Source organism: Felis catus, chromosome F1 (genome assembly GCF_018350175.1).
Source record: "Felis catus isolate Fca126 chromosome F1, F.catus_Fca126_mat1.0, whole genome shotgun sequence".
Lineage (NCBI taxonomy): Eukaryota > Metazoa > Chordata > Mammalia > Carnivora > Felidae > Felis > Felis catus.
In genome coordinates this window covers 29,621,328-29,641,595 of record NC_058384.1, presented here as the reverse complement: position 1 = coordinate 29,641,595, position 20,268 = coordinate 29,621,328, and the positions used below count along the sequence as shown (strand labels likewise).

At 43.1% G+C, this 20,268-nt stretch overlaps 1 protein-coding gene and 1 pseudogene across 1 annotated transcript in view; both read right to left on the bottom strand.

Moving 5' to 3' along the window:
* Positions 1–20,268, bottom strand: part of LOC109495639 (collagen alpha-1(II) chain-like) — a 169,134-nt gene that overhangs the window by 22,869 nt on the left and 125,997 nt on the right. The gene's annotated exons all lie outside the window — the stretch shown is intronic.
* Positions 611–19,328, bottom strand: LOC101081947 (annotated as a pseudogene).

Here is a 20,268-nt window from a genome sequence, read left to right as displayed (position 1 = left end):
GATTGAATTGGTAATTGAAAATCTCCAAGAAAAACCTCGGACCTGATTATTTCACTAGTGAATCCTACTAAACATTTAAAGAAGATTTAGTACCAATCTTTCTCAAACTCTGCCCCCCTCCTAAAAAAAAATGAAGAGGAGGAAACTCTCTCAAATTTATTCTATGATGCTGCTAGCATTACCTTGATACCAAAGCCAAATAAGGACAGTGCAAGAAAAAAAACTATAGTTTTATAGTGCAATATTCTGGATGAATATGGATGCAGAAATTCTCAGCAAATAGAATTCAACAGCATATATAAAAGATCACACACCATGATCAAGTGGGATGAATCCCTGGGATGCAAGGATGATTCACCACATGCAAATCAATAAAGGTGGTCTATCACATTAATAGAATAAAAGATAAAATGAATATAAACATCTAAATGGATGGGGAGAAGCATTTTAAAAAGTTCAACATCCGTTCATGATAAAAACTCTTGTCATATATGAGAGGCCATATATGACAAGCCCACAGCTAACAACACACTCAATGGTGAAAGGTTGAAAGCTTTTCCTCTAAGATCAGGAACAGGACAAGGTTGCCCACTCCTATAGTACTGGAAGTCCTAGCCAGAGCAATAAGGCAAGAAAAAAAAATTAAAAGCATCCAAATCAAAAGGGAAGACGTAAAATAGTCTCTCCTTGAGGATGGCATGATCTTAGGTATAGAAAACTCTAAAACTTTTTTCTGTGTGAAAGCAGAAGTTTCTTAAAAATCTATTTATGTAGTGTTTTACAAACCAAAAAAAGTACAGAATCCTCGTTATTCAGGCCATCAACTCTATTCTCAGAAGTGCTTTGAGAGAAGACAGATTTCTCCAGCCTTCCCTGCAAAAATAAAATCCTTCTGTTTACAATCTCAAAGCTGACGCTTTTCCTTACACCACCTCTCATAAGAACAATCCTGCAAAGATCCTAAAAGCTCTGCAGAGAATGAAGAGATATTAGCGAAGGACCTCCTCCAGAATGCAATGCCTCGTCACAGAGGTGTCATGCAAGAGACACATAAAAAGATGGCTGTTTCAGAAGAGTGTGTGTGAGCCATGAAGAGAGCGATGGCCCTGCAAGGCAGCCCCACACTGTGGAGCGTGACCAGCTAGGGCTGCAATGGCTCTAAGGCTTCTTCCTATTCCTTATCTTCTGAGGTGGCTATTCGTCCTGGAGGTTTAGTCTCCGGAAGTATATCAGTCACATTTCTAGGTGCTTTGCCAAAGGCTCTGCTTCAAACAAAATTTTATCAACTCCACTTCTGTTGCTTCTTCCACTGTTTCCAGATCATCCGGGCTCTCAAAAGCGTCCTCTAACACCTCTTCCATGATCCTGGCCTTCATAATCTCTTTGGACAATTCCTGTATGGGACCCCGGACTGGTGAAATCGTCACAAGATTCTAAATGGTCTTTATCAATTCTGTGCTCCTTTTTAGGGAACCAGCCACTTTCAAACCACCAGCTCATTCTTCATTTCCATGAGCACAGAGTTCATGAGAGCTTTGCGTAAAGCTTGTTCATAGCCTTCCTTGACCTATCATCTCATTAGTCAGAACCACACAGATATTCTGGCCCTTCTTGGCAGTATCTTTCACAGATGGTTTCACTCTTCCTTTTTCTCTTTGGATATCTCTTATCTGCCTTTCAGTAGCTCTCAATTCCTTTTCTAATCAACAAGAATCAATCGGCATGCAAAAATCAGTTGCATTTCTATATACGTACAAGGAACTATTTGAAAATGAAATGGGTATCTCCTCACCCCAGCATTTAGAATGGCATCAAAAAGAATAAAATTCTCAGGGATAAATTTAACCAAGGAAGTGGAAAATCTGTGTACTTTCAAACTATAAAACATTGATGAAAGAAACTAAAGAAAACACAACTAAGTGGAAAGATATTGTGTTCATGGATTAGAAGAAGGAACAGTTAAAATGCTCATACTAGTCACAGTGATTGACAGATTCCATGCAACCCCTGTCAAGATTTGAATGGCATCCTTTACAGAAATAGAAAAACAAGTCATAAAATTCACACAGAACCATGAAAAACCCTAAATAACCAAAGCAATCTTGAGAAAGAACTAAGCTGAATATATCACACTTCCTGATTCCAAATGATATTACAAAGCTAGAGTAATCAAGACAGTAGGCATAAAAACAGATACAGAGGCCCCTGGAACAGAATTGAGAACTCTGAAATAAACCCATGCATAAATGATCAACTAGTATTGGACAACGGAGCCAATACCACTCAATGGAGAAAAGACAGTCTCTTCAATAAACGGTGTCAGTAAAACTAGATATTCACATGGAAAAGCATGAACTAGACCCTTACCTTGCACTATTTACAAAAAGTAACTCGAAATGGATTAAGATTGAAATGCAAGGCCTGAAACCTGTAAAATTTCTACAAGAAAATATAGGAGAGTAAGCTCTTTGACATTGGCCCTAGCAATTATTTTGGGGGGTTGACTTCAAAAACACAGGCAACAAAAGCAAAAATAAGTGGTACTACATCCAACCAAAAAGCTTTGACACCGCAAAAGAAATCATCAAGAAAATGAAAAGGCAATCTATGGAATGGGAGAAAATATATGCAAACCATATATCTGGTAAGGGATTAATGTCCAAAATATATAAGGAAGTCAAACTCAATAGTAAAATCAAACAAATAAACAAAACCCAAATAAGCCAATTAAATATGCGCAAAAGGCCTGGATAGTTATTTTCCCAAGGAAGATATACAAATGGTCCAACAGGTCCATGGAAAGGTCTATCACATCCATCACATCACGAATCACCAGGAAAATGCAAACCAAAACCACAAGGAACCACCACCTCACATGTGTTAGGATGGCTGTTATCAAAAAGACAACAAATAACAAGTGCTGGCCAGGATATAAAGGAAAGGAAACACGTACACTGTTGGTGGAAATATAAATTGGTACAGCCATTATGGAAAACAGTACAGAGTTTCCTCAAAAGAAAAACTGAAATAAACTACCATACGATTCATCAATTCTGCTTTTGGGTATCTATGAGAAGGAAATGAAATCATTATCTTGAAGAGATACCTGTGCCCTGTGTTCATTTTAGCATTATTTACGATAGCCAAGGTCAATGGGGTGCCTGAGGAGTTCAGTCGGTTAAGGGTCTGACTCTTGATCTCAGTTCAGGTCTTCATCTCAAGGTCTTGAGGTCAAGCCCCATGTTGGGCTCCACACTAGGAGTGGAGCCTACTTAAAAAATAAATAAATAAATAAATAAAGCATAGCCAAGGTCAAGCCATCAAAACAACTGATGTATCTATCAACATGTGAATGGGTAAAGAAAATGTGAGATATCTATATATATTCCATTCATGTAATGGACTGTTATTCAGCCATGAAAAAGAAGGAAATCTTGTCATTTGCAACAACACGGATGAACCTTGAGGGCATTATGCTAAGTGAAATGAGTCAGAGAAAGACAAGTACTGTATGACCTCACTTATATGCAGAATCCAACAAAAAAACCCAAAAAACAAAACTGAACTCACAGAAACAGTAGATTGGCAGTTGCTAAGGACAGGGTGGGGCTGGGGGGAATGGGTGAATGTGGTCCAAGGGCACAAACCTTTAGCTTTGAGATGAATAATATCTGGGATCTAATGTACAGCATGGTGACAACAGTTAACAATATTGTACTAAATAACTGAAAGTTGCTAAGAGAGTAGATCCTAAAAGTTCTCAACACATGCACTTGTGCACACACACACACACACACACACACACACAGAAGTAACCATGTGAGGTCATGGATGCGTTAACTAACCTTACTGTTGTAATCATACTGCAATATATAAATGCATCAAATCATTGTGTTGTACACCTTAAACGAACACAATATTATGTGTTAATTATATCTCAATAAAGACGGAAAAATTTCAAGCAAATATTAAGGGGGAAAAAAAAGAGAAATTCAATAGGACGAGAAAGCTGGAGATATATTCCCGATACGTCTGCACCTTTTCCAGGACAAGGGGACGGGACCCCGGGGCCACTTGTTCCTCTCATGCACCTGACACACAAGTAAAATACTAGAATTCATCTCCTCTAGCAGAACAGAGAATTGCTGCCTCCAGCACTAACGACATTCCCCACTAATCTCTGAAACTGTACATTTTTGTAACTATTCGTAACAAATCATTGAATTAATTTCCTTTTTATTTCCTTATGAGAAAACTAAATTGCTAATGTTATCAAAATGTTCTCCCTCACTGGAAAATTCCCCTGGCTCTAGTGTCTGGGTTTATATGGTCCCATTTGGAGTTGGTTTTAGGAGACATGAATTTTTTTAAAGGAAATACTCAGTAGTAAAGTTGGCCTAAGCATTTCTGTCTGTAGCATTTTTGTTGGCGGCGCGGGGGGGTGGGGGGAGATTGCTTCCCTCCTCTTTTATTTACTCTCTGCTTTAATAGTGCTGCTTTCCATACAGCCCTTTTCATTTCCAAAATGCATCCAGACTTTTCCAAATAAATGTTGGCCTCCCAGATGTGCAAACCTTGGGGCTCAATTGGACCGTTTGGGGATAACTCCTCAGCCCTGTAAAGAAAGCCAAAGTTTCACGAACATCCTTTCACTTTACAATCTTCTCTGAGCACACCTTATAAGAGATTGGGCTTGCAGATAATTTAAAGCATTTCATTTTTCTCCTTTCTTGTCTGCTCAGGCTCAAAATATCACAGACCATGCTAACACACAGGAATCTACTTTCTTCTAGTTCTGGGCAGCCCAAGATCAAGGTGCCAGCTAATGCTGTTTCTGCTAAGACCTCTCTCTGGCTTACAGACAGCAGCCTTTCTGCTGTGTTTTCACATGATGGAGAAGGAGAAAGAGCTTTCTGATACCTCTTCTCATTAGGACACTAACCCTATGAGAGCGGGATGCCACCCTTGTGACCCTTTTTAACCTTAATTACTTCCTTACTCTAAATACAGTCACATTGGGGATGAGGATTTAACATGACTTTCAGGACAAAATTCGGTCCACAGCACCTGGGGGGGAAAAAAAAACTGTACTGCAAAGTCAACATGGACAATACCCGCAGCAGCTCTCCATCTCTTTAAGTCAATTACCCAGGGGCAGCAATTAACTGTGAAAAAGACTTAGCAAGTTGCCTCACCCACCACTACCCCTTCTGCCTGCTTGGGAGGTTGCTGCTCCTTTCTCCTGTGTTTCAGAGCACTTTAGGAGAGTTCTTTTGCTACATTGAGTCTAACTCTGCAACCCTGGAATTGGACACTGCCCGGGCACTTTGAAATAGACAAGATGTGCTCCTTCTGCCCACAACGCCCGCCTCCCTCTCCACTAGAACAGCTAAACACCGCTTCATGAGACAATCCTCTGTCCTTGGGTGCCTTCCCTTTTCTCTCTTTCCAGGGACCTGTGCGCCATGATTCCTTCTCTCAGGCTGAAATCTCTCCTTTCATCTCTCTTGCAACCCTTGTCTCAGAGACCGTCCAGTCCCCCTGCAAAGTGCTATCCAAGAGCACGCTAACCCCCACCCCCACCCCGCTGCCCCCAAATCACCTCTCCTTGGCCTCTCGGCTCTGTGTGATGCATCCACCACCAGCTTCCTCTGGCACAGTGGCCGCCTCGCCTCCCTCTGTGGTCTGCCCTGCAGGTGCTGCTGGAATCGGCTCGGGTTTAGTTCTCTACGTCGGTGTGGTCTTCCACATCCATTGCTACTGCAGAGTGGTGGTGGCTGGTGTGGATACAGGCGGTGCCCCTGGAGGACTGCAAACTCCCCATCTTCTCCAGGCGCCCTGACTGCCAGGGCAGAGGGCAGCGGAGAGCTGAGAAAATCCGAACACCCCCCCCCCCCACACACACACCCAAGATGTAACTGGATGATGAGAGAGCCTGGCTGTCATTCGCTCCTTCTCCCAGGCTTAAGGGAACTGCCGATTTGAGCTTTCCCTTCAGTCCCGTGGGTAGAGTTGCACACAGGGTGAACGGGGGCGTCATTCCCTCTTTGCTGTAATTCTGGGCCACCCCACCCCGACATTGGAGGACATAAAGCTATGCTCGGTGCTGGGTCCCTCTTAGCCACTTCTCTGAGGAGAGTGCATTATAAAGAAGCAGAAAGTGGAAAGAAAATATGAGAACTTATAATGACACACACAATTTCTATTTTTACCATCAAATTAGTCTATCTTTCCTTCTTCCTTCCTTTCTCTCTCCCCCTCCTTCCTTCCTTCCTTCCCTCCTTCCTTCACTCCCTCCATCCCCTCCCTCCTTCCCTCCCTTCCCTCCTTCCCTCCTTCCTCCTTTCCCTCATTCCTTCCTTCCTTCACTCCCTCCTTCCTCTCCCTCCTTCCCTCCCTTCCCTCCTTCCCTCTCTCCTTCCCTCCTTCCTCCCCTCCGTCCTTCCTTCCTTCCATGCTGTCACACCAATCCTTGAGCACTTGCTCTACGTGCTGTAATACTTGTTTTGCATAATTTTTACTAAGTTATTACCAAACTTGTATCGCTAAAAAAATCTGTTGAGTCAAAAATTAAAATGCAGTCAGTTAAGGAAACGCCTTAAGCAGACACCCCCCTAATTTCACCATTTTGTTTCTTTTGAAAGCTGCACATCACTTCTAAATCAAGTCTATGGGGCCTGCGTATGGTTTACTGGGCTCAGAGTCTGTCGGCCTGGGTGGAATCCCAGCTCTACGACTTAACTGTATGCCCTTGACCAGGTTAGGTTCTCAGAGGCGACATGTGTTCACCTCTAAAGATGGTGATGATGCTAACTATCGCATCAGGCCCTTGTGAGGATCATATTAAGCAACGCATGTTAAAGTAGTTATGAAAGTGGCTGGAATCTAGTAAGCTTTGACCAAGAGTATATATTATTCCTAATAATAAGTTGTTACTACTAATAATAACTAATAATAACATAGCTGATAACTAATAATAGTAACTAATAATGTTACTACTAATCATAAATTGTTAATCTTAATCTTCTTTTTTTTTTTAACGTTTATTTATTTTTGAGACAGACAGAGCATGAACGGGGGGAGGGTCAGAGAGAGAGGGAGACACAGAATCAGAAGCAGGCTCCAGGTTCTGAGCCGTCAGCACAGAGCCCGACGCAGGGCTCGAACTCACGGACCACGAGATCACGACCTGAGCCAAAGTCAGACACTTAAGCGACTGAGCCACCCAGGCGCCCCGATTGGTTGTTAATCTTAAATTGTTACTGAATACCTATTATCTGCCTGGAACTTCACTCTGGCAGGTAAGATGTGTGGGAACAAGCTAGTTGTTGTTGACTGACCTGACTTCCTGAATTGCTTAACCCAGGTGAGCGTTTCCAAGTGGTGCGAACAAGGCCTTGTAGGGCACCTGGGGGCATCCCAACCATGAGGCGTGTGGTCCCAGAGCTTCTAAGACACCACGGTCACGACCAGCGGCTGTCATTCTGAGCATCTGGGATTTCTTCCGGTTGCACTGAAGACTTCTCATGAAAAACTGGTAGAACACACTGGGCAATGATCTTTTCCTCACGAACCACCATTGCGATGCGCTTATACAAAATAACGGACTCTAATCCACATCGTCCCATCATCTTCAAGGGCAGCCTTGATTTCTTCTGTCTTTTCGTGTTTCAACCAGGAGAGAGATCACTCTACTCAGCTTCCTCAAAGCACGGCCCCTTTTGTATGGGTCTAGGCACAGGAGGGAAGCAACAAGAGGCCTGCTGAGTGGGGCCCCTGGGTTCATGGGCAAAGTGAAGTAACACATTTTTAAAACACCAGGGAATTGCTTCTCTCTCCCAATGCTCTTCCAGGTGGATGGCCCCACGTGCTTGCCTTCTCTGCCACGGCACCTCTCGTGTCCCTCTGTGACTGCCTCACACACAGCAGCAAGTGCAGCCCTTGCAGCCGTGGGCCCCACTCTGGTTCTGCTCGGGAACATTCCCACCAGCACTTCAGCTGCCTCCTCGCTGATACACAGGACCCCAGAACAACCGCTTACCCATGGATGGCCCACTGGTCTCTCAAGAGTTTAGAAAAATAAACAGTAGTTTCTTATTTCAAAAATATTGGGCCACTTGCAAAGACACGGATGGAACTCAAGAGAATGTTGTGCTAAGCGAAATAAGTCAGCCAGAGAAAGACACACAGCATGTGATTTCACTCATATGTGGAATTTAAGGAACAAAACGAAGGAGCAAAGCGAAAAAGAGAGACAGACAGCCAAACCAAGAAACAGACTCTTAACCATAGAAATCAAATTGATGGTGACCAGAAGGGAGGTAGGTGGGGAGATGGGTGAAATAGGGGAAGGGGACTAAGGAGGACACTTGTCGTGATGAGCACTGGGTGATGTACGGAAGTGTCGAATCACTAAATTGTACTCCTGAAACTAACAGAACCCTGTACGTTAACTAACTGGAAGTGAAATAAAAACTTAAAAAAAATATTCGGGACTCTTGGCCCAAAAGCCACGGCGAAATGTGCTTTGACAGGTAGGCTTTAGAAGCACTCAGCCTTCCTTCCCTCTGACATCTCTGTTTCTCACATCTGCCAAGTCCTGCATGTTCACAGAGCACATCAACAGCAGCTACCCCATTCTCACGACCACAAGGAGCATTGAGCAAGCCGCCCATGTCAATAATAATGGCCACGATAATAGTAATACAAAAAACCCAAACTTTCATCGAGTGTTTACTTGGCTCTAGTTTCCGTGCCCACTGTTTTCTGCAGATTAGCTGGGCTGTCACGAACAGCTTTGACCACCCCTGTTGAGGGATGAGGAAAACAAAGCTCAGAGACAGTAACTTGTCCCCATTTTGCAGATGAGAGCTCCAGTGACTCGGCCCAGCACGTGGCATTCCCAGGTCTAGAACCAAACCAAGTTTTCCAGGCCCTTTCTAAGGCCCCATGCCATTTGGGAGCATTCTCTCCATGTCACCCTGGGGGTCTGAGGCCATTTTGGCACTACTTTGGGGGCTCACCGTCCCAGCCCGGAAGAGGTCAGTCACAGTGGTCCATCAGCTGTGCCTGCAGGCCATGGTTGGTGCACAGACACAAAGCTATCTCACAACCAAAGGCAAAGGGCATGATCCCAGTTGGAAATGACTAACAGGGGTCCTTTGCCTCTGAGGCCAGAGCTTGAATCTACAACTAGTTAGAGCCAGTTCTACTGGCGTGCTGTGTACATAATGTGAACCATGGCCTTTGGCAATGGCTCTTAAATTTGGCACCCTCCACACTCCTCCTGGACCCACGAGATAACATAACCAAATGTTTTCTGATGCTGTAAGAAATGAGTGTTTTGCAGGTAGGAGGAAATGCAAACATCATCTGTATAAGGGGTTTGCTCCGTCCAATCCCAAGGGCAAAGTGGCTCACTCCTTCCTGACCCTCCAAAAGGTTAAATGTGAGCAAGGGCCCAGATAAATGGTCGCAATGCAAACAAAGTCATGTAAATAAATGCATCTCTGATCTATGCAGGCTGCTGATGCCAAATATACCATCTGTACCATTGCTCATGATGAGTTGATTTTTTCCCCCTGAATGTCCCAAGCAATGAGAAGATGACCATGTTTATGCAGACCAAAGCACGCATCATTTGACCCTCTTGGAAATTCTTTTTTTAGGTATCAGATCCTCAGAGAATCAGTAGCATTTGTGTCTTTCTAGGTTAGTTTGGAGTTGGAAGAAAGAAAGAGATCTCACTAGAAAGGAACTGGGCACATGTCCAGGGCCTGAGAGGGTACCTGCAATTGATTGTGATTTTCAGGGAGTTCCAGTTGCATCTGTGATCTAAGACTGCTCACCTTACCCTTCACCCATTCACTTAGCGAGAGCATTAATCACATCAAATTATGGTGGGAGTTGTGTTGGGTATTACAGATGCAAAGATAAGTAAAATGTGGTGCTTGCCTTAGAGAGAGATTCCTCGTGCTGTGAGAATTTGCTTAGCACGATTTATGGATAACTTCTTGAAAAATAAAAATGAAGGGTCTGTAATCAGACTCACATGTGGATGGAGCTTCTTAAAGATACTAACGACCAGGATGTATCCCTTCACTTACCAATCCATCTAAGTCAGGGCTCAGACATCTATATTATTTAAAAAACAAAACCAACATGAAACTTATGGACCAAGGGTCAGCAAATGTTTTTTTTGTTGTTGTTGTTGTTGTTTTTGTAAAGAGCCACATAGTAGGGGCGCTTGGGTGGCTCAGTCGGTTAAGCGTCCGACTTCAGCTCAGGTCATGATCTCACGGTTTGTGGGTTCAAGCCCCACATCGGGCTCTGTACTGACAGCTGGGAGCCTGGAGCCTGCTTCAGATTCTGTGTCTCCCTCTCTCTCTGCCCCTCCCATGCTCACGGTCTCTCTCTGTCTCTCAGTAATAACATAAAACGTTAAAAAAAAATTTTTTTAAGCCACATGGTAAATATTTTCAGTTTTGTGGGTTGTACAATTTTTGTTGCAACTATTCACGCCACCATTGTAGCATGAAAACAGCCATAGGCAACAGGAGAATAAGAGGGTGTGGCTGTGTTCCAAAAGAACTTTATTGTTACAAAAACAGGCAGCGTGCTGGATTTATCTTGTGGGCTGTAGTTTTCCACGTCCTCTTCTAGATGATTCCCCATAGGCAACTAGGCTTGAGATTGGCTTGCCTAGAAAATACTGTGACTTTGGAGGTTGTGTGACCGACTGACTCCACCGCAGATGTGACCTGAAGGAACACCGCTTTTCCCAGCCGCATCACCGGGCAGAAAACTTCCTTGAGTCCCATCTCCCGCTGCGTTGCAAGCGACAAATGCTTACATTGAATCTGATCAAATGCTTTTCAGGGATCCATATTCAAGTGCCAATCTTATTGGAGGTAGGGAGTTCTACTAGATATAGAGTCTAAACCAAACAATTAATCGACCTGCATTCTAAGTTTTTCTGAAATCAGAAAAAAAAAAGATATTTCTGTGATTATTAGATGTATCACTGCATCTTAGGGTCTGGTGTAGAAAAGAAATATATATCTCTCGGAAGACAGCTTTTAAATTCTAAGGTAGGTCTAAGCTCTTAATTTATATACTATTATACTTGATGGACTTAAGGGAAACAAACTTTTAACTATAAACTATGTTCTTTTAGTTCTAACATTTTGAAATACACTTAGTGCTTATTGAAGGGCAAATTCACTTCAACAAATATTTATGAAATAACAACTTTGGAGCTAGCATTCCAACTCTTGCATAATACACAGTTTTGTGGGAAAAACAATAAAAAGTCCCTATAGCACAAATGATAAATGCTGTAGTCGAGGGAACACAGATCTAGGAGGACTAATTCTCCTTGAGTGGGGATAGGGTGAAGGAGGCAGAAGCAGGAGAGAGCAGCAGGGGAATCCAGGAAGAGCCACAGAGAGGAGGAAGCATTCCATCTGGGCACCTAAGGATGAGTAGGAGCTCTCCAGGCAGACCAAACGCAAAAAAGAGGGTGTTATTTGAGCAAGGGCGCTGAGTCAGGAAAAGCATTTCTGTTTAAGGAGAGATGTCTAGGCTACTCAGACCCGAGTGCCAGGTGTCTGGGGATAGTGGAGGAAAAAGAAAAGACACAGCCTGACGGGAGTCCTGGGGTCAAATAGGGAAGGCTTTGTTGGTAATGCTAAAGCTTTGAGATTTCCTTTAATAGGCTAAGGGAAGCCATTACCATTTGAAATCAAGGAACTGACCTAATCTCATCTGAATTTTAGAAAGATTATCCTGGGCCAAGAGAAGAGGGAGTCTTGAGCCTGTCAAAATGTTCCTAATCTGGCCACAAAACAGGGTGGTAAGATCTCCCCCCACCCCCCGCACCTCCCCCCCCCCCACCCCCCAGAAGCTAAACAAATTCCCCAAATGCCAGGATCGGGGGGGGGGAAAAAGCGTATTCAGGAAGCAGGCAGGCGTTCATTGCCCCATTCCCTCTAGAAGAGGGCAGGGTACCCACTTGGGCCCAGGGCCCAGATTTGTCATCCACCTCCCTGACAGCCACACGTGGCAGAAAAAATGTTGCAGAGCAATAAAAACAAACAGAGCAGCAAACAAAAATCCTTTCAATAGTCTGAGAAAGAGACTTTCCTATTAGAAAGACAGGGGGCGCCTGGGTGGCTCAGTCGGTTGAGTGGCCGACTTCGACTCAGGTCACGACCTCATGGTTCGTGGGCTCGAGCCCCGTGTCAGGCTCTGTGCTGACGGCTGGGGCCTGAAGCCTGCTTCAGATTCTGAGTCTCCCTCTCTCTTTGCTCCTCCCCTGCTCACACTGTCTCTCTCTCAAAAATAAATAAAGATTAAAAAAAATTGTTTTAAATAAAAAAAAAGAAAAAGAAAGACAGAAGCAGCGGTCCTCTCTCTCCATTCAAACCAGCTCTCAGTCACCTCCACAAATGTCCTTGGTCCTGTGGATAAAAGTGCACGGGCCACCAACGCTTCCATCAAGCGTCACTGGTTTTTGACCCTCGTGTCTTTAACATCTCCGTTAATGTAACGTGCCCTTAGGCATATATATGGTGAAAACACTTCACTGTCCAGTCGTATCTTAAATAAATGCTTTCATTCTCTTATTATCTGTCCCAACATCCCATGCACTTCCCCACCGTTCCTCCTGCTCCTTCATGGGGCAGTGACCCTGGCCTTTCCGAAGGCCTCAGTTGCCTTCTTTTCATGACCCCCCCATCTCAAAGCAGTCCTGGCACTACAAGGAAAAACAGCGCCCCCTCTGTTGGAAAGGTGGCCAGGTGAGCCTAAGTCTCCTGAGCAGGAAGCCAGTTCGGCCACTGCAGGTGGGCAGGCACTTAATGAGGGCTTTTAAAGAGACTCTTTCAATAAGCATTTATTGACCATTTGCTGTGCCTGCTATAAAATCCTAATAAGGCCCAGCAGTGATAAGAATTTGCTCCGCGGTATCTACTGCTTCATCATAGAAGCTAAGAGATTTTTTCTAAAACCATGCAAGGGGAAGAATAAAATCCTTCCAGGCCACCTTTGGCACCGTGAAGGAGACCTTGCTCTGTCCCGATGGTCAGCAGCGTCAGACAGGGTCTCAGCGGAGGAAAGGCAGCTGGCCCCGGGCCAGAGAGCAAGCCGCTGGTCTAAGAGCCAGGACCAGCAGAAGCGTGTGCTCTCTTGACTTTATTTCTGGTCATAAAGCAACCAATTACCCGACTAGGATAAAACAGCATTTTTTTTTCTATTCGGCTTTCACAATCATCTTTCTTCCCTGTTTCTAAAATTGATTTCGTCCCCATTTAGCTAGAAGCCAAACAGAGCCTCCAGTCCACTGTGTCTCAGTCCATTCTCCATCGTGTCATTTTATTTTGAATTTAGAATCCAAATTCTTGTTTCCATGTCAGTAACTCAGTGTTACTTACGCTTATTTAAAAACAAATAAAACGAGACCACAAATTATCAATATTGTTTGACATCATGCCATTTCCAGCAACCGGTCTTACTGCTAATGCTCATTTTTCATTATTTAAAGGTAGTTTTTTGCTCTTTTCCTCTCGAGGACTGGGTTTAGATAATTGAGCTTTGAAGAAAGATTGAAAACTCTCTGGATATAAAGAGAGGGGGGAAAAAAGGAAATGTGAAGTACAAAGTTGTAGTGCACTATTGCCCTTATGTTCAATAATGGAAATATAGCTTAGGGTACCATGCAAAAGAGCATCCTTATATTTTTAAATTGCAAGTGTCCAATTATGTACAAGGGTCAAGGCAGAATTGATCTGAAGGAGCTCAATTTTAAAATCCCTTTAAAAATCATGACAAAGGCTGCCATATTATTAAACTAAATGTTTAAAAAAGGAAAGTATTATGCGTGCCGCATGGGGGAAGATCAGATTTTTATTAATGCAAGTTTTAAATGCTGATTAATCCTCTCGAGAGTCAGTTTCCCAAAGCATTGGACTGTATTCAAGTCTTTTTCAAAACGGCACATCACTTCCATTATTCTGAATATTAATTGAACAACATTATAACTAAGGATACAAAGCAAGATTTAAAACATGATTACAGCTGTCAGTGCCTACATCTAAATAAGTCATTGGAAATTCAAGCTTAGAAGAAAAAAATGTTGGAAATCGGTCTTCGAACACCAAAGATGTCTCTCAGCCTTTTTAAAAAAATGAATGTGATGCTTTAGGACCGAAGAAAGCTTCAGCTGTGACTTGGCCTTAATGTATTTATCTGGGCAATTCCCAATCAGAAATCAGAGTTACCTTTTGATTTGTGATTTAGGACAATGTCAAGTACATTTTCTTGAGGGGAGAAGAAGAAGGAGAGCCAAAGAATATTATTAGTTGATAGAATGTTTCCATTACCTTATTTCGTATTTCTATTTCAGTCTCCTGTCTAAACTCAAAAAAAAAAAAAAATCAAAGAATTAGCTGAATTTAATCAAATAAAATATTACTATGGTTTCAAAACAACTCATTAAGCTCAGAGTCAAGCAACTGCAAGTGAGTAATGACTTATGTTCACAATAACCAATCGTCTAAATTCAACTTCTTCTAGCTCCCAAATCCAGTCTGGGGGTAGAAAGAATCCCCAGTTCCCCCACCGGAAGCAGAGTAAAATATTGGCTTCTATTACGACCTTGGGGAATTTTGGTTTCGTCTTGTTTCCTTAAATGGTTGCTATGCATTTGAGTGATAGCTCTTTGTTCGAAAGGATGCAAAAGCCACTCTTACATCTAATTCTAGTAAGATAAATGGCATTATGAAAGGAATATTAAAAATTTACAGCCCTCTTCACTAAGTTTATTTGTCAGCCAAACATGCTGAATATTGCATAGCACACACACACACACAAAAGCATGCCATCCTGACGATGAAAGAGATATGAGGAAATAATGGTGCAGTGATAACAAGTCTGATGGAGTTTGCATAGCTCGGCTGCTGCCTGGCACGTCACTTAATTGTATTGCGCCAAACCAGCAGAATCGTGCAATATGTTAGCATAAAGGGTCCACAGTTTAAGGGGAAAATCTAGAAGTGTTAACTATACACTGTCTAATTATACAACCTTACTGTCCCAGAATGTGATTTCAGAAACCATTTCTGACATATGGGAAAAGGGTAGAACAGCTGGTCATTAAGGTTTTCTCAAGACTATTTAGCAACACACTTGAATGTAATTAAAGTGAAACACTAAATACTGCGCTTGTGGTACAATGTATTTTTAATTTTTATGGCATGTGGTAAAAGTAAATAGATGCAGAGCATTCAAGTTTCTCCATTCGGCATCCAACTAGTCAAAGACTCGGTATCTGGCTGAGTGCAAGCAGCATCCTGGTGGAAGTCAGACATCCGCATGGGGGGGTTCAGGGCCGTCTTAAAGGGACTGAACTTGGCAATGCTCAGAGGGGTGGCTAATGGGAACTCCCAGACAAAGCATGAGATAAATTTGTTCACTTATTTATTCAGTCATTCATCGAACACGACCTAGAATTCTTTTCAACGATAAAGGCATTAGCCTGGCCCCTCGAGTGGATCACATCTCACTGTGCTTAAAACACAGTGAGGGAAGGTGGTTCAAGGGTGGTGGGAGCACCAGGAAGGGGTGCCTGGCCCAAACTGGGCACGTCAAGCCAAGCCCCCTTAATAGGGGTCATCTTAGCTAGGAAAAGAGCTTATGCGAAGGCTAAGAGATGAAAAAGAATGCTGTGCTACGAATAGAAACTTCTCAACTATTGGACATTCATAGTATCCTGGCCCAGGGCTAAGCCCTTGACATATATTATTTCATTCAGTCCTCAGAGCAACCCTACTACATGGTAAAGTACTATTGTTATCTACCGTTGACAGATGAGGAGACTAACAAGACAGTTCACGGCAAAGCAGTTACTGGGTGACTGAGCCTGGATTCAAACCCAGGTGTGTCTGAATGCCAAGTCAAAACTTCTCCATATTACATGCCCAAATTGACATGTAGGTAGCATGTTTATTTCATCTTCAAAGAACTTCATGTATAAACTCATTAGTCCTTATAACAATCCTATGACTGAGACAATGAAAAGACAAGGTGCAGACTGGGAGAAAATATCACATATGTGATAAAGAACTTGTATCCAGAATACATAAAGAACTCTCAAAACACGACAGTAAGAAAGTAAATCACCCAAAAAGTAAGCAGAAGATTTAAACAGATGCTTCACCAAAGAACAAATATTATGGCAAAATAAGCACACACAAAAAATAATGCTCAACATCAATAGCCATTAGGGAAATGCAAATTAAAAACACAAAGAAATGCCACTGTATCTCCGTTGGAATGGCTAAAATAATAAAAATAAGGACTATACCAAGTGCTTGCAGAATTATAGAGCGACAGTTTGCTGGTGGGAATGCAAGATGGTACACCCACTCTGGAAAAATTCTGCAGTTTCTTACAAAATGAAACATACATTTACCATGAGACTTAGCAAATCCACTCCTGGGTATTCACCCTAGAGACATAAAAGCCCACATGAATATTTATAGCAGCATTATTCATAATCTTAGAAAACTGGGAACAATCCCAATGTCCTTCAACAGTGAGCTGATAAGCTGTCTTACATCCATAAAAGGGAATACTACTCGGCTACGAAAAGGAATGACCTAATGAGACTCATGCACCACGGATGAATCCCAAAGGCCTTATGCCGAGGAAAGAAGCCAGTTGTAAAAGGGGACACATGGCATGACATTCTGAGAAAAGAAAACTCTAAGGGATTGTTGCCACGGGTTGGGGTGAGGGATGGTTTCACTTCACAAAGGCAGTGGGAGGGAATTTTTAGGGTAAGGAAAGTGTTCTGGATCCTAATTGTGGTGGTATTTACACGGACATACACATTGTTAAAACTCCTAGAACTGCACCCACCCCCCAAACAAAGCACACCGCATATAAATTAAAACACTAACAGTAAAAACCCTATGAGGTACGTGTTCTAGTGTGGGTTCTCCAAAAAGAGAAAACCCTGAGATAAGAAACTGGGGGCCAGGAATTTATTTGCAAAGTGAATCCAGGAATCACAAGTGAAGAAATGGGGAAGGTGAGGCAGAGAAAGGAGAAAAGAAGAAGAAGAAAGAAGAAGAGGAAGAAAGAAGAAGAAGAAAGAAGAAGAAGAAGAAGAAGAAGAAGAAGAAGAAGAAGAAGGAAGAAGAAGAAGAAGAAGAAGAAGAAGAAGAAGAAGAAGAAGAAGGAAGAAGAAGAAGAAGAAGAAGAAGAAGAAGAAGAAGAAGAAGAAGGAAGAAGGAAGAAGAAGAAGAAGAAGAAGAAGAAGAAGAAGAAGAAGAAGAAGAAGGAAGAAGAAGAAGAAGAAGAAGAAGAAGAAGAAGAAGAAGGAAGAAGGAAGAAGAAGAAGAAGAAGAAGAAGAAGAAGAAGAAGAAGAAGAAGGAAGAAGAAGAAGAAGAAGAAGAAGAAGAAGAAGAAGAAGAAGAAGAAGAAGAAGAAGAAGACGACTGCACTAATGAGTGGGTTTCCACTGTGGACAACTTCAGGTCAGTCCTGCTGAGAATCTTCTGGGAAACCATATGGAATGTGTCTCAGAAACACTCTAACTACAGGCATCTTTCATTCGGTTGAGATTAAGGTTGCCTCTGGGAGCACAAACTGTTAGACTTCTAGATTTTGCAAGAGGCTTTGGAGGCCCTCAGGCAAAGAAGAAGAAAGACCCAGGTCCCTGAGGAGGGAAGAGGTCGACTGTCTATCTTAACTGCTGGTGAATCCAGGTGGGCTGAGGGATACAGGAAGGCAATCAGCAGCATTTGCTAATGAGGATTAGCAATGGATGCTCTACACGTTTGGGTTTGCAATAAACTGGGGGAAATTTGCCAAACAACTAAAATAAATACATGCATGTCAATAATAAGACCTCAAGTCATCAAGGAAAATACTTACAATATGCCAAGTACCACATTGGACTATTATACGATTCTTCCAACAGCCCTATGAGGTAAGCATTAATATGCCCATTTTACAAGCAAGCAAACTGAGGCTCAAAGCAATCAGTTAGCTTTCCCAAAGATGCATGTGCACACGCGCGTGCGCACACACACACACACACACACACATACACACACACACAGTTAAGGAGTCATAAAATAACATAGAAGCCCATAGTTTTTCCGCCATGCTTGGTTACTGCCTACTCTGATTTATGTTGCTACAAAGCATTACAGAAGATAGAGGAATTCTGAGAAAGCTGTGCACAGCATTGGGAACCATGCATTGAGATTGCAAAGCCAGATCTAAGGCTGAGGTCAGGGCTTCTCTTTCCAGCTATCTATGAGCGTGTCATCGTTCATTTGAGTCTCCAATAGCCAGTGACAGAAAACAAAAAGACACGATACTCAAAGCAATCCACTTTAATTCCGTACACAAATGTTGAGAAGGTTTTGATACTTTGGCTAATAAGAAATTAAAAATTGGCTGGAAATAATAATGATCTCTCCTTCTGCTGTTATCTCATTGACATAAATGAGCGAGCTGATGCTCTAGCTGGAAGCATGGATCCTGTAGCTGTGGGCTCCTTAACACCCCCGTGGAACTCTACCTTTTATTCTCCTCACTGCTTCTTAACGGGCACCTTCCAACTCTGAAGGTGACTTTGCTGCAAAAGAACATGAACTTGGAGTTGTTCTTCACTGCAGGGAGTCTAAGATTAGAGAGTGATCCGCATTCCCCTCCTCTCTCCCAATCTCTATTTCATCATAGTAGCTGGACACAGAGACCACAGGCAAACCTGGGAGATATTGTGGGTTTGGTTCCAGACCACCTCAGTAAAGGGAGTATCACAGTAAAGCGAGTCAAATGACTTTTCTGGTTTCCCAGTGCATATAAAAGTTATGTTTACACTATACTGTAGTCGAGTAGGTACGCAATAGCATTGTGTCTTTAAAAATGTATACACCTTAATTAAAAAATACTTTATTGCTGAGGTGCCTGGGTGGCTCAGTCGGTTGAGCATCTGACTTTGGCTCAGGTCAAAATCTCATGGTTTGTGAGTTCAAGCCCCACACTGGGCTCTCTGCTGTCAGCTTCAGATCCTCTGTCTCCCTCTCTCTCTGCCCTTCCGTTGATGGCATGCGCGCTCTCTCTCTCTTTCTCTCTCTCTCTCTAAAATAAACTAAAAATTTAAAGAATACTCATTGCTAATAAAAGGTAACCATAATCTGAGCCTTCTGCAAATCCTAATCTTTTTGCTGGCGGAGGGTCTTGCCTCGATGTTGACGGCTGCCGACTGATCAGAGCGGTGGTTGCTGAAGGTCAGCACGGCTACGGCCATGTCTTAAAATAAGACAACAACGACATTGGCTGCATCCATTGACTCTTTTCTTTCACGACCGATCTCTCCGCAGCATGTGATGCTGTTCGATAGCGTTTTACCCACAGAATTCCTTTCAAAGCTAGAGTCAGTCCTCTCAAGCCCTGCCGCTGCTTTATCAACTGAATTCATATGATAGTCTAAATCCTTTGCTGTCATTTCAACAATCTTCATCGCGTCTTCACCAGGAGAGGATTCCAACTCGGGAAACCGCTTTCTTTGCTCATCCGTGAGAAAACAGCTCCTCGCCGGTTCGGCTTTATCCTGAGACGGCAGCAGTTCGCTCACAGGCTCTGCTTCCAATCCCACTTCCCTTGTTCTCTCCACCACATCTGCAGTGACTTCCTCCCCTGAAGTCTTGAACCTTCAACTTGTGAAAGCAAAAAACAAAAGCAAGCACCCATGCTACCTGTGAGGTGTGATGAAGTGAAGCTCAAGAAAACGAGGTATTGCCTGTACAGACTTTTGGCCAAAGAACAAAGGAAAGCTAACTGACCCACGTGGGCACTGAACCCCTGACCTCATTAGCATTGTTTTCTCACCACCTCCGCTAACGGACAGCCCAATTAGGAGCACTGAATCAAAGACGGAAGTCACCCCTTCACCTGGAGCTAAGAAAAGCCTACAACTGCTGGTTAAGAAGAGAATGCTTCTCAAATCAAATAAACACAGCATGAACATCCACAAGCAATCTCTAAGAATCTTCCCTCCTTGCATGGTAGTGTCCAGCAAGGATTGCTATCGGTGTGGCTTCCAGTCTGGAAGGTGATGACGGCTTTGGGAGCATCGCCCTGGGATGGATCCTGCTGGAGTGTGCTGGAGAGTGCTTCTCAGAGAGACTCTCAGGTCTGAGCCAACTCGAATCTTCTGCAGTTGTGACCCCCCCCCCACCCCTAGCCTC